The 7,150-nt window shown below is 35.0% G+C and overlaps 1 pseudogene; it reads left to right on the plus strand.

The window, feature by feature from the left end:
• Nucleotides 1-5,087: 5,087 nt before the first annotated feature.
• LOC114044805 lies at nucleotides 5,088-5,514 on the plus strand (annotated as a pseudogene).
• The last annotated feature ends 1,636 nt before the right edge of the window (nucleotides 5,515-7,150 follow it).

The following is a 7,150-nucleotide window of genomic DNA, read 5'->3' on the forward strand; positions in this document are numbered from 1 at the left end:
ATGGCTATTATAAGAATATCCTGGAACATTCTGTGGAACATTTTGTGGTCAGCATCCATTACCCAAATTCCCTGAATCATATCAACTCCTTAATTTCCCCCAAATTATATCTTTTATATCAAAGCAAAGCCTAGCTCAAAAAATGGAGGATAATTACAGAAAGGAACCAAACAAAATTGAATAAGTTTTGATTCACAATTCCTCCCTTTGATTCTTAAAGGACCTGCTCTCCATGAATCACTTAAGCTTCACTGTGTCATATTTAAGATTGATATTCCCAAGAATCATCAAATTTTTAAGGAATTAATTTTGAACAGGCTTTGATACAACAATCAATACAATATCTAAGACAAAGTAGAAAAACGACCATGAGGACTAAAATGTTAAGAGCCCACTTGATTATTTTCCCCACAATTTTCCTCCTTTGGGGCTTTCCCAAATCCAAAATTTTTAGAGTAGTAAAAGCAGAAAAGCTGGGTTAAGGTATCAAAAAAAGTTTAAGGTATCAAAGGGAGCTCATGAAAACAGCCCCAATCAATAGAATTATCCTTCTTATTATGTATTTCATCCAAAGCCTGACACAAATGAATTATTTAAAACTTTAAACAACATAGATAACAAAGAGTATAGGTGGTCAGATTGGTGATATTGGGATAAATTTCTTAAGGAAACAAACCTCATTAAGCAAACTCGATAGGTACAGGTTACAAATTAAACTATATTTAGGATATGAGGAGATTTTGAGTGATAAAATATCAATCATCAATTAACACCAATTCGCCTCCTTAATTCCAATGTCCTTTATATCTGAATCATGCACTTTTGTATCTCAAGTCCTAAATGATCATGATCATCTGGTACCTGAAAACATCTTTCCTTAGATGTTCTAGAATAGATCTCATTCTCAGGGCAGCTCTGAAGGAGTCTTCTTTTAGATCAGCTTCTTTGGCAAGACTCAATACTATTTAATATAATCTTTTAAATTTGGTAATATTAACAGAAACTTCAAAATAAGGAAATGATTTCACTTTCTTTACAATTATCTATGTTATTTTATATGTATATCCTTCATCCATTAAAAAAAAATTGGAAAGCCCATAGTATGTATGTGTGTATCCTAATTCTTAGAGAAAACTGATCGTGCTGCTTTTTCAAAATTTAATACTCTAATTAGAAAACTTTTACATTTCTGTCTAATTTACTACTTATGAGGTTATTATCCCCATATTAACTCTGAAAGAAAAATTAAAATGTTTTGTACTTTGATTATTTTTATTTCTTATACCATTTTAAAAAAATATTGATACTTCAGGGCTCTTGGAGCACAAAATCTGGCTATTGTAGATACTGAATAAAATTAACCAGTGCTTCCTACAGATGCTTTTGTTTTCCAGCTGCTTTGTTTAGGTGGCAAGTCATTTAAAGCAGGAAAACAAAATACCTACATTTTATTAAGATGTATAATTTTATTGTGAGGAAACATAAATTATTATGTTTTATATTGTAACTATTGGGAAGTGAATGGTGGCCCTAAGACCTTCTTTACTTAGTAATTCAGAGGTGTTTCAGTATTAATCTATTAAATAGTAGATGTAGTATTACAAAATTTTCACAGTTCACCTGCCCTGATTATGAAAATTTGCTATGAAGGGAAAAGGAGGGACATGGTTATGATAGTACCAAGATTGTTCCCTCAAGGGCATAGACTGACCTGATGTAACAGGGGAAAAACTCCATTAGCTCTGTTAGATTCCAGGCAAGAGTCTTAAATAACAGCTAACCATGCAACGAAGTTCCACATGATTCACAGGGTATCACAGTCAGGCTCAGAATTAACCAAATGGAAAATTTTCATATTGGGGAAACTAAGTCAAGAAGATCTTACCTTTACCTTTGCAAGGTCCTCCCCTCAAATTTCCTCAGGCACAGACATCTACCTATAGCAGTTCTCAGACTGCACTCCCTTTGGGCAGACACCTGGCATTTCCCTTGAATGGTGGATTATTGGCTCTATAACAATTCAGACAATCATACCTGAAATCAAAACTCAGAAAAACATCAAATTATAGTTTCATAAATTTTTACCTCAAATAGAAAAATTTCACTAATCACAATTTAGATCTAAATTGTTGTTATTTTCTGAAACTTCAATAATAGTTAACAATGAGCAAGTATAAGGACATTTCATTTATTAATGTTAGGTCAAAGATGTAATTTCAATAAATATTTATTAACAGGTATAATTTTCCTAATTTTTATAAGTGATGATGAAACAGTCTTTCAGATAAAACTCACTCTTTACTATTTTTCATTTTGGCTAGGAGCTGGTCTTAGTTCCTCAAACTTCAGTGTTTTAGAATGTTACAACACAGGATCAGCAGGGCTGACAAGGTTTTATAATCTCCCCCAAGTAGAAAATCTTCGAGGAACTTCACAGATAAAAATAACTTAAGGGATCTATGCTGATTTTCTCCCAACAATAAATCCTTATTCATTTTAGAGCCAAATATCTCCAATTAAATATTGAACAGTTTTCAAATATTTTTATAATAATTTTTAACAGCTCAGTTCACAATCCAATAGCAACTGGATTAAAAGAGAAGTTGCTAGCAATTGCAGAATTTCTTGCAGATACCACAACTTCTCGTTTTAATCCAACAATGGCTCACCAAAGTTCACATTATAAGAAAACATTTTTTTAGAAACAAACTTATTACCATTCAGGTGACATTAATTCAGTCTAATGCATTTCCACATTACCTTTTGGCTAAAACCCAGAATAAAGAAATCCAGCAGGGAGTAATTATATTCAATTAAAGAAGTAATAATAATAACAATAGTTAACATTTACGTATTGCTTACCACATGCCATGCTTTTTTTCTGGTTTTTAAGACTCAATTTAAAGAGTTTCAGAGCCCTGTCTTTTGATTTCTCAGTTGTTATTTGAATTTCTAAAATGTATCAGCATAACAATTTGCTAACTTACATCACAGGACATTTGTAAAACTGAAGTTTTTTTCTTTTTTTCTTTTTTTTTTCTTTTCTTTTTCTTTTTTTTTGGGGGGGGGGTGCTAGGCAATAGGGTTAAGTGACTTGCCCAGGGTCACACAGCTAGTAAGTGTCAATTGTCTGAGGCCGGATTTGAATTCAGGTCCTTCTGACTCCAGGGCCAGTGCTCTATCCACTGTACCACCTAGCTGCCCCTAAGTTTGTTTTTTTTTTTAATTTTTATGAGAAACAGAATCAATGCCAATTTAGAAAAGCACTCTTTGAATAGCAAAGCATTACCAAAGAAATATTTTGTTCAATTGAATTCCTATAAGTTCTGAATATTGTACTTTTCACCTTCTGGATAAGCCAGGCGCTGTGTTAAGCACTTCACAATTATATGATCCTCTCAACAACCTTGGGAGGTCAGTGCTATTGTTATCCCCTTTACAAATCAGGAAATTAAGGTAAACAAGGGTGAAGTAACTTGCCTAAAGTCATACAACTAACTAATTTCTTAAATTGGATTTTAACTCAAGTTTACTTGATCTTTGCCATTTTCATCATAGTGCTAAATAGCAAATGTATTTTGCACTAATTTCTTATTTACTCCAATTTTCCTAATTTTAAATGAGACCACATAATTTAGCTTAAGGCCAAAACTTCAGTTAATCAAGTTTGTGTTTACAATTTCAAATGGTAGTACTTAAAACCTTGATGAGATCAAAATCTCTTTCCCAAAACATTCAAAACACTTTACTTTCAAACATTCCATTCACACTCAGTATAAACAGATTCCCCACATCCCTTTATCTTCACTACTTTCTTAAGTCTATGCCAACTTATTTTCTAATCATATTCAATTTGGGAGACTTTACTAATTTACCTAAACAATTGAATTTTGTTAAATCATTTTACACTATCTTCAGTTCTGCTTAGTCTTGTGCTTCAAGGAGGAGGAATGATGTTGTCAGCACTTAATCTGAATCCTAGCTGCATACCTCTAAAAATTCAATAAGATTTTTTTAGCAGATACAAAAGCATTCAAATCACAATATGGACATTTATATTAGAGAAATTATATCTCAGTCACAAATTTAGTCTCCTATTTGTTTACAATGCCATAAATTTTTATACACTGGGAACTAAGATTCCCTTCCTTCTTATCTGTGTCTCTTGTCTCTTCCCAATGTGGTAAGAGTCAGGAATGCAGAGAGAAACTATATTTCTGAAGGTTTTCAGAGAAGTTTACATTATTATATTATTTTTTCCTGTAGATGATCACACCACAGGAAAAAGAAATTTACACAGTACAAAAACCATATGATAAAAGTCACACATCAAAAAAGATAGTTTTCTAAAAGTTTTAAATTTGATTAAATTTAATTAAATTTGATTCAATTGATTTGATTAAATTCTCAAATTTGGGAATCATCAAGATTCTTACATATCTTAGACCAATTTTGGAGCTCTTTTCTTAGTTATTTTTGGCCAAAATGTATAATCTCTTGCCACAGATGACTACTCTGGCAAACATCATCTATAACAACAGATTAAGTACTCCAGCCAGAGTATTGGATAATAATAAAATGAATTGAGGGGAAAGGCAATTTGGTGGTTTAAAGTCATGTTAATCTTTCTGATAAATTGATTGCATCCATGTTTCCTTTTTATTTTTATTCCTGAAATCCTATTTTTTTCTTTCTATAAACTTGGGTGAGGGGTGTCTTTTTTGTGACAGTAAAATCACCCACATTTTCCTGATGATGGCTGAGCAGCAACAAAAATAATCTTCATTTTTTACTTTGGTTTAGTCTTTTTTTTTGTTTCTTCCTTCATGAACATATTGGGCAATGTTTTTAAGCTTGCTTATGCTCTTTTCTTGCCATCTAGGGCAACTTTTGTGGATATAATTGCATGTTTCTAGCATGACTTGGTTAATAAAGGCAGAATTAATTAGCCTAGCATCTCTTAGATAGATGGGATCTAACCTTGCATACTGCTAGCACTTTTACACAATCTGTCATAAAAGTGGTTAGAGATTTCATTTTTCTCTTGAAAAGTTTCTTGAGGTGTGGGCTCATGCAGCTGTGGCGCCATGGAGCTGGGGCAGTGGGAGGAAGAGAAGGAGAAGGAGGATCATCGACAACTCACATTCATCCAGAACCTGAAGGTGACCATCCACTACATGGTGGGCTCAATGTGCCAGGAAGCTGCTGCTGGCAAAGGCTCCTGTTCACCAAACCGGCCATTGTGGTCATATCTGAGGTCACCTTCCAGCAGTGTGAACGTTTCGCAAAGACGTTGAGATGTTTGCCAGGCATGCAAAAAGAAGCACAGTTAACATGGAGGACGTGAGGCTCTTAGCCAGGAGGAGTAGCTCATTGCTAAATTACATCATAGAGAAGAGTGAAGAGATTTCTAGGGTTAACCAGAAACAAAAAGATAAGAAGAAAAAGAAGGCAGAAGGAAGAAACAAAAAATCCAGTAAACAGGAGGTAACAGAAATGGACATTGATGATTGAGATGATCTCCCACCACCGCAGGACACCTGCTCCAGCTGCTGTGGGTGGCATGGGGGCCAAAGAATGGACCACAGCAGCAATCGCCATCCCACAAGCTCTACTCTGGCAAAGCCACCTTGGAAGGGATGAATGGAGAGAAAATTGATGCTGGTGGGCATTTGGGGGCTAATCTTGCTCCTACTCTAAATAGTTGACTAATAATTTCAGCACATAAGAAAGCTGGAAATGCAAGATATTTCATTGCCTTTATTGGAATACTGAGAAAGCAGTGTTGGAGCAGTGTGGATTTAAATTATTATTATTTTTATTTTTGAATTAATAAAATGTTGTGTAGCTAACTGTTTCAGACTACCCCCCCCCCCCAAAAAGAAAAGTTTCTTGAAATTTGAATACCCTAATGCAATTCATTAGGTTGTTAGGTCTTGTAAAGGCCAATTAGGATGACTATCTGGGCCAGCAGATATAACAGCCACAGGGTTTTTTATTAATTTCAGGAGTATCCTTCCTCCAAGTGACAAAATCAAAGGGACTAAATGTTTGTTAGAGTCTTAAAGATACCATATTTCCCGTCTGTTTACATTCATAAGAACCTTTCTTGGAGAGGAAAGACACCTACATCTGGTCCCTCATGTTCAAAAGAAATTAAATCTCCTACTATAGAAAAAGGAGAGTAAAATGGAACAGAAGGTGTGAAAAGAGAAGTCAAAGAGGTAGAAGACAGAAAAAGATAAAGAGGAGTGGGCCCTTTAAGGAGTGGTGGGCATGACCCTTTAAGTACGGCATCCCAGCAAAACCAATAATTCATTTGGTAGGGGTAAGGCTGTTCAATGGCCAATCTCAATCAACAAAATTAATAACCAAAAAGTGCCAAACTTAGGTCAGGTTAAATTTAGGTCAGAATAATTTATCGGTAGAGTACAGGCCCTGGATTCAGAAGGACCTGAGTTCAAATCCGACCTCAGACACATAACACTTACTAGTTGTCTGACCCTGGGCAAGTCACTTAACCCCCATTGCCCAACCAAAAACAAACTAAACAAAACAAAAAACAAAAACAGAATGATTTATCAGCTGAATTCTTTGTAATTTGTTCTTTTGTCATCCCAGGCTAAACCAGTAGTTTTTCCTGGTCCCAAAACATGAGAAGTTTTTCTGGGGGGTGGGGGTTCACTTTAGTTGTTGTTATTCGTCCTTCATTCTCTCTCTCTCTCTCTTTTTTTTTTTGTTTTTTGGTGAGGCAATCAGGGTTAAGTGACTTGCCCAGGGTCACACAGCTAGTAAGCGTTGAGTATCTGGGCCTGGATTTGAACTCAGGTCCTCCTGTCTCCAAGGCCAGAGCTCTATTCACTGTGCCACTTTCATTCTCATAGAAGACTAATGACAACGCAAGTGTGATGTCTTGACTTGCACATTAATTGGATTTGAATAAGACAGAGCTGTGAAAAGTTTTGAGTCTCACTCTCTCTGGTCATCAGAGTCCAGTGGCAAGATGAAGGTGAAGAGGACCTTCATTTTGATATGCTATTACTGCATCCCATTCTTCTACTTATAAAAGGGATTCCTTTGAGAGATTTACTTGTCTATAACAGAGAAGAATTCTCTTCCCTATAGAAAGAATACCAAGAATTGACTTTCT

The sequence above is a fragment of the Vombatus ursinus genome, unplaced genomic scaffold (assembly GCF_900497805.2).
Source record: "Vombatus ursinus unplaced genomic scaffold, bare-nosed wombat genome assembly UNPS02014775.1, whole genome shotgun sequence".
Lineage (NCBI taxonomy): Eukaryota > Metazoa > Chordata > Mammalia > Diprotodontia > Vombatidae > Vombatus > Vombatus ursinus.